Source organism: Ovis aries, chromosome X (genome assembly GCF_016772045.2).
Source record: "Ovis aries strain OAR_USU_Benz2616 breed Rambouillet chromosome X, ARS-UI_Ramb_v3.0, whole genome shotgun sequence".
Lineage (NCBI taxonomy): Eukaryota > Metazoa > Chordata > Mammalia > Artiodactyla > Bovidae > Ovis > Ovis aries.
The window spans coordinates 140,107,314-140,114,507 of NC_056080.1; positions in this window are offsets into that span (position 1 = coordinate 140,107,314).

The window sequence follows — 7,194 nt, forward strand, 5'->3', positions numbered from 1 at the left end:
ACGGACTTGGAGAAAGTATTTTCCTTGAAGTGGAGATGTCCACCACAGGAACCCCTCTACTGATGAAGAGGGGAGTGCTCCACAGACCCAGTAGTTAAACTGATTGTGGAATTCAGCATAGGAATGAGCCCAGGATAAGAAGGCATTATCTTGAGGATCAAACGGCATACTCAGGATTTTAGGAGTCAGCAGAAGTAGGCTCACATAGATTATCAGGCTCATCTGAAAAGTACAAAGTCAGAGCATAGAAAGTAAAGACATAAAATGACGTCACTTAGTTCTGGTCAGGGTGCCACCTTTTAACTCGAGTGTGATGTACCCACGAATCAATTCCTGGGACTTTGATGGCTGTGGGAGAAGAAAGAATAACCTGGTAAGGGACTTCCCAGAAGGGCTAGAGGGATTGGCCCCCAAACCCCAATGGTTTTATGAAGACCTTTGTTCCTGGCTCAAATAGAGGCTTGTTTGACTCAGAGGCTGGGTCTGGAGTCATCTCCTAGAATTCTGTTAATGCCTGTTGAAAAGCTGAGAGCTGAGTTACATAACTAGTTAATTCCAAGGCTTCAGGGTCTATAACAATGTCTGTGCATAAGAAAGGCCTTCCATAAATACATTCAAAGGGGGGCAGTGCCTCTTTTGGGGGGCAGTTTGAGCCCTCATTAAAGCTATGGGTAAGACTTTAATCCAATTGTCCTACATCTCTTGAGTTAATTTCTGCAGATGTCTTTTGATAATGTCATTAGCTTTTTCAACCTTTCCTGAGGATTGGAGACTCCAGGAACAGTGTAAGTGACATTCTATTCCTAGAGCCTTAGACACCCGCTGAGTTACAGCAGCTTTAAAGGCAGAGCCATTGTCACTCTGAAGGCTCCGTGGCAGCCCAAACCTGGGGATAATTTCATGGATTAAGATCTTTATAGCCTCCTTAGCCTGTTCACTACGACAGGGAAAAGCTTCAATCCATCCAGTAAAAGTATCCATCCAAACTTGTAAGCAAGAATACCCATTAGCTTTTGGCATATGAGTAAAATCAATTTCCCAATCCTCTCCAGGATACTTCCCACTTTGTTGTAATCCAGATTTTGCTAGTTTTTCAGTCTTTGGGTTATTTTTCTGACAAGCCTCACACTTTTTGATAATATTCTTTAAAGTTTTCTTTTCATTTTTACCTTCAAACAAACGAGAAGCCATCTGGTAAGTACTCTCTGCACCCAAATGAAAGCTCTGGTGTAAACCCTTAAGAATTTTCCACTGAGCATTTCCAGGAATTATTTGTCGTCCATCCTAGGACTGTAACCATCCTTTATCAGTAGTCTTTGCTCCTCTTTTTTGGTATCTTTCTAATTCTTCCTCAGTATATTGTGCTTTTTCCTGTTCCACAGGACCTGTCCAGATCAAAGGTATCTGCAGTGAAAGGGTTTCGTAAAGTGCCGCTTTTCTGGCTTGACAGTCAGCCAACAGATTACCTTTGGCTACTTTACTCCCATCCCTGCCATGCCCTTTGCAATGCATAACAGCTACTTCTTTAGGACAACATAAAGCAGTTAAAAGTCTCTCAATCTCTCTGAAATGTTTAATAGGTTCTCCTGTTGCTGTTTTAAACTTTCTTTCCATTCTGCAATATGAGCATGTAAAGTCAAATAAACATACTTAGAATCAGTGTAGATATTTACCCACTGCCCTTTGCTTAACTCTAGAGCTCTGGTCAGAGCCACAAGCTCTGCTAACTGAACACTGGTTCCCTAGGGGAGAGATTTTGCTTCTAAAACCTGTTCAGCAGTCACCACTGCATAACTTGCTTTGGTGTGAAGTCCCTCAGTCGTGTCCGACTCTTTGCAACCCCATGGACTGTAGCCTACCAGGCTCCTCCCTCCATGGGATTCTCCAGGCAAGAGTACTGGAGTGGATTGCCATTTCCTTCTCCAGGGGATCTTCCTGACCCTGGGATCAAACCCAGGTCTCCCCCATTCCAGGCAGATACTTTAACCTCTGAGCCACCAGGTAAGCCCCCATTTCATTCCGAACAAATGAACTGCCATCTGTACATATTTCCATGTCAGGATTGTCTAATGGAGTATCCATTAGGTCTTCTCGAGCTGCATAGTTTAAAGTTAGAAATTGGGAACAATCATAATAAGGTGTTTCGTTTTCCTTCTCAGGAAGGAAAGTGGCAGGATTTAAATTTCTACAAACTTTAAGCTTAGTTACTGGTCCTTCTAAAAACAATGATATTTAAGAAGCCTACTGTCTGTCATCCAAATATTAACCTTAGAATTTAAGATTCCACTCACATCATGAGAAGTCAGTACAATAAGGTTTCGTACATTAATTATTTTTAAAGCTTCAGCCAGTGAGGCCACCCATGTGAAATTACATCTAATTCTCTTCTTAGATAAGCAATAGGTTGCTGGTGAGGCCCTCGGTGTTGTGTCAAAACTCCCAAGGTCATACCTTTTCTTTCAGTGACAAACAAATTAAATTCTGACCCTGTGGGCAAGCTCAGAGCGGGAGCTTGCAGGAGAGCAGTCTGAAGAACCTTAAAAGCCTTTTGAGTATCTGGAGACCAAACTGGTTTGTTGGTTTGGGCCTGCTGAGTTTCAGCTATAAGTTTATATAAAGGCCAGGCAAGTTCCCCATGACTGGGAGTCCAAATAGGACAGTAACCTATAATTCCCAAAACTCCTCTCAATTGTCTTAAAGTCATAGGTAATGGATGATTTAGTATAGGTTTAATTTTGACAGGGAGGCCTCAGTTCAGTTCAGTTCAGTTCAGTTGCTCAGTTGTGTCCGACTCTTTGCGACCCCATGAATCACAGCACGCCAGGCCTCCCTGTGCATCACCATCTCCTGGAGTTCACTCAGACTCACGTCCATCGAGTCCGTGATGCCATCCAGCCATCTCATCTTCGGTCGTCCCCTTCTCCTCCTGCCCCCAATCCCTCCCAGCATCAGAGTCTTTTCCAATGAGTCAACTCTTTGCATGAGGTGGCCAAAGTACTGGAGTTTCAGCTTTAGCCTGGCGTGCTGAAATTCATGGGGTTGCAAAGAGTCGGACACAACTGAGGGACTGAATGGAACTGAACTGATTCCCAGTGGGGAGGGCGGTTATCTCATCATCCCTCTTTCCTACTGATTCATTGCCAAGACATTCATCTCCATAAGCAACCGCTTTTCCCAAAACTCGAGTTTTTGAGTTGGGAGTCAGCGTTTGTCCCAGATATACATCACATCCTTCCAAGTAAGGTCATAAAGCAAAGTAACACCTTTAAAAGCTCTAATATATTTTTCTGTGTCCTCTCAATAGTCTCTCAGGTTCTCCTTGCTTCTTTGTATTTCTTGATAAGAAAAAGGCTTATTAACTCTCATAGACTGATTATTTCTCCTGGTGGGTGCTTCATGAAGAGGCAACAGCTTGTGTGGCTTTTCCTCAGTCTCTCTGGCTGCTTTGCACATATGAACCCAGAGATAGATTGGAGAAACCTGCTTTTCTTATTCTCTTTGTCTCCTGTCCTCCATCTCATCTAGCAAAGTATGAGGTCTGGAGGGAGCTGAAGGTGTCATACCCAAATCTATACCCTTAGGACACAAGTCTGGCATATTTTGCAGAGAGACAAAGAGCAACCCATATGCTACTTCTACGTATTTCCTTTGTTTTCTACAGAACACACCTAGTTGTAAAACAGTATTATACTTAAGAGACCCTCCAACCAGCCACTGTTCACTGTCCTCCAGTGGGTATCACAGCCATACAGTATCACATAGGAAGACCAGGTGTGTCTTATTTAAGCCTTGGGGATCAAACCTATCCCAATTTTTCAGGACACAGTTCAAAGGAGTGAGGCTGGTATTGTTAGCTCCCATCTGTAAGAGAGAAAGTGACCAGTACCCTCTTTCTACCAGAGGTGTCCCTCCCTGCTCTAGACGGGGGTGTAGACAGAGTTTACACCAAAGTTTTCTTTCCTGGTTGGACTTAGTCTGTCCCTTACTGATTCAAGCGCCATACTCATCCCTCCCAGTTCTACCACTGAGATGGGGTGGGGATGCACCAGCGGTAGACCTGATGGCATTCCTGACTGCCGTCCAGCTCCTCACCATTAAAACCTTGCTTACCTCTGATGCCACCCAGGGTGCAATCACAGGAACCTTCTGGAATGCCTTCCAAGCTAAGGCCGTTGAGGGAAACATTCGTCACCTGAGTGACTGTGCACGACCCTGAGTCTATTCCTGACCACAATAAGACCGATACGAACATAAAACTGAAATGTTCCTTCCAGGTGTCACCACACCAGTATAAGAGCCTCCTCTGGTCCAATAAGAGCCATGGTTACCAAAGGAAAAAAAAAATTGCAGTTCCAATCTGAGTAACCTTTAATTTCAGAGATGCTGTTGGAGCTAGAGGTCCATCTAACTTCTGAACTTTCAACTCCTAGCGAGGCTAGGTGCTTCCTAACTACCAATCCAAGTTTGGGACCTAAGGCATAGTACACAGTAACAGCATAGATCACAAGTCCCTTGAAAATCTATGATCTGTATAATTAGGTTAGTACTTCTAATTTCCAAGGAGTTATGAAATGGTCAAAGAGACCAAAAAGTTTGACTGAGAAAGGAGAGTTTGGTCCAAATGCTTTGACCCTTTCTGATCGGTCCCTGAAGGAGACATTGGGTACCTCTTGGCATTGGCAGGTAGGTATAAACCCCCGACACGTTTCTGCCATAAGCTGTATGAGGTCGCCGTGGAATCACAGAGCAGGGCTCCTCACTTTCTTTGTACAGGGTATTTCATTCATTCACACAAGCACACCATAGAGTTAGTAAAGTACAGCAGAAAATGTGTTCACTAGAACAAAGAACTAGAGCTCCAAGCATCCTTACATTGTCCTGAAGAATCCCGGACGAGCCCCCAAGATGAAAGGTTGTTGCTGAACCACGAAAAGATGCTGGGATTCTTGGCCTCTGGAGGAGAAGAATTGAATCCGGGGCCAGAGATGAGGCTTGATCACTCAGAGCTTTTGTGGTATAAAGTTTTACTAAAGTATAAAGGAGATTGAGAATGCTTCTGACATAGGCATCAGAAGGGGGCAGAAAGAGTGCCTCCTTGCTAGTGTTAGCAATGGAGTTATATACTCTCCAATTAGTTATTACAATGAATTGAAAGAATGTCTGGAGGTTGTAAAGACCTCACTAGGCCTACTCTCATTATTTACATTTTAAGATAACAGGATTATCCAGAAGGTTTTTTGCAGAGACTGTCCTCAAACAGGATACATTTTTTGCTATATAATCCTAAAGAATGTAGAGGGGAAAAACAAAGTTTGTCCTTTCTTCTTCCTTGAGAATTCCAGACCCCTCTCTTCTTGGGGACCCCTAGAGTCCTTATCAACCTGCCTAGGAAATTAGTCTTTCAATCTCATACACTAGCAAAGTAATGCTCAAAATTCTCCAAGCTAGGCTTCAACACTACATGAACCTAGAATTTCCAGATGTACAAGCTGGATTTAGAAAAGGCAGAAGAACCAGAGAATAAATTTCCAACATCCATTGGATCATAGAAAAAGCAAGAGAATTCCAGAAAACATCTATTTCTGCTTCTTTGACTACATTAAAGCCTTTGACTGTGTGGATCACAACAAACTGAAAATTCTTCTTGAGATGGGACTACCAGAACACCTTACTTGCCTCCTGAGAAATCAAGAGGATCAAGAGGATTTGCATCAGATTAAATGCAGATCAAGATGCAACAATAACAATCAGACATGGAACTATGGACTGGTTCAAATATGGGAAAGGAGTGTGTGTAGGCTGTTTATTGTCACCTTGTTTATTTAACTTATATGCAGTGTCTTCATGAAAAATTCTGGACTGGATGAAGCACAAATTGGAATCAAGATTGCTCAGAGGAATATCAAAAACTTCAGATATGTCAATGACACCACCTTATGGCAGAAAATGAAGAGGCACTAAAGAGCCTCTTGATGAAAGTGAAAGAGGAGAGTGAAAAAGCTGGCTTAAAATTCAAAATTCAAAAAAATAAAGATCATAGCATCTGGTCACATCACTTCATGGCAAATAGACTGGGAAACAATGGAAACAGTGTCAGACTTTTTTTTCTTGGGCTCCAAAATCATTGCAGATGGTGACTGCAGCCATGAAATTAAAAGACACTCCTTGGAAGAAAAGCTTTGACAAACCTAGACTCCATATTAAAAAGTAAATACAAGGAACAATGGGATACTTGTGTCTTTCTCAATTTGGGTTTCCTCAGAGTATATGCCTAGGAGTGAGATTGCTGGGTCATATGTTGGTTTTACTACTAGTTTTTAAGGAATCTCCATACCATCTTCCATAGTGGCTGTATCAATTTACTTTCCCAGCAACAGTGAAAGAGCATTCCCTTTTCTCCATACCCTCTCCAATATTTATCGTTTGTAGACATTCTGGTGTGAGGTGATATCTCAATACAGTTTTGATTTGCATTTCTGTAATAATGAGGGACGTTGAGCGTCTTTTCATGTGTTTGCTAGCCATCTGTATGTCTTCTTTGGAGAAATGTCTATTTTGGTCTTTTCCCCACTTTTTGATTGGGTTGCTTTTTTTTCTGGTATTCCCATTGTTCACTGCATCACTATTTACAATAGCTAGGACATGGAAGCAACTTAGATGTCTATCAAAAGATGAATGGATAAAGAAGTTTGGTACATTACATAATGGAATATTAGTCATAAAAAGGTATGTATTTGAGTCAGTTCTAATGAGGTGGGTGAAACTAGAGCCTATTATACAGATGAAGTAAGTCAGAAAGAGAAAGATAAGTATTGTATTCTAAGACATATGTATGGAATCTAGAAAAATGGTACTGAATAATTTATTTACAGGGCAACAGTAGAGAAACAGACATAGAGAATAGACTTATAAACATGGGGAGAGGGGAGGAGATGTATGGAAAGAGTAACACGTAACCTTAGATTACCATATGTAAAATAGATATCCAATGGGAATTTGCTGTGTGATTCAGGAAACTCAAACAGGGGCTCTGCATCAACCTAAAGGGGTGGGATGGTGAGGGAGATGGAAGGGAGGTTCAAAAGGAAGGGGATATATGTATACCTATGGCTGATTCATATTGAAGTTTGACAGAAAACAACAAATTCTGTAAAGCTATTATCCTTCAACTAAAAATAAATAAATGAATTTAAA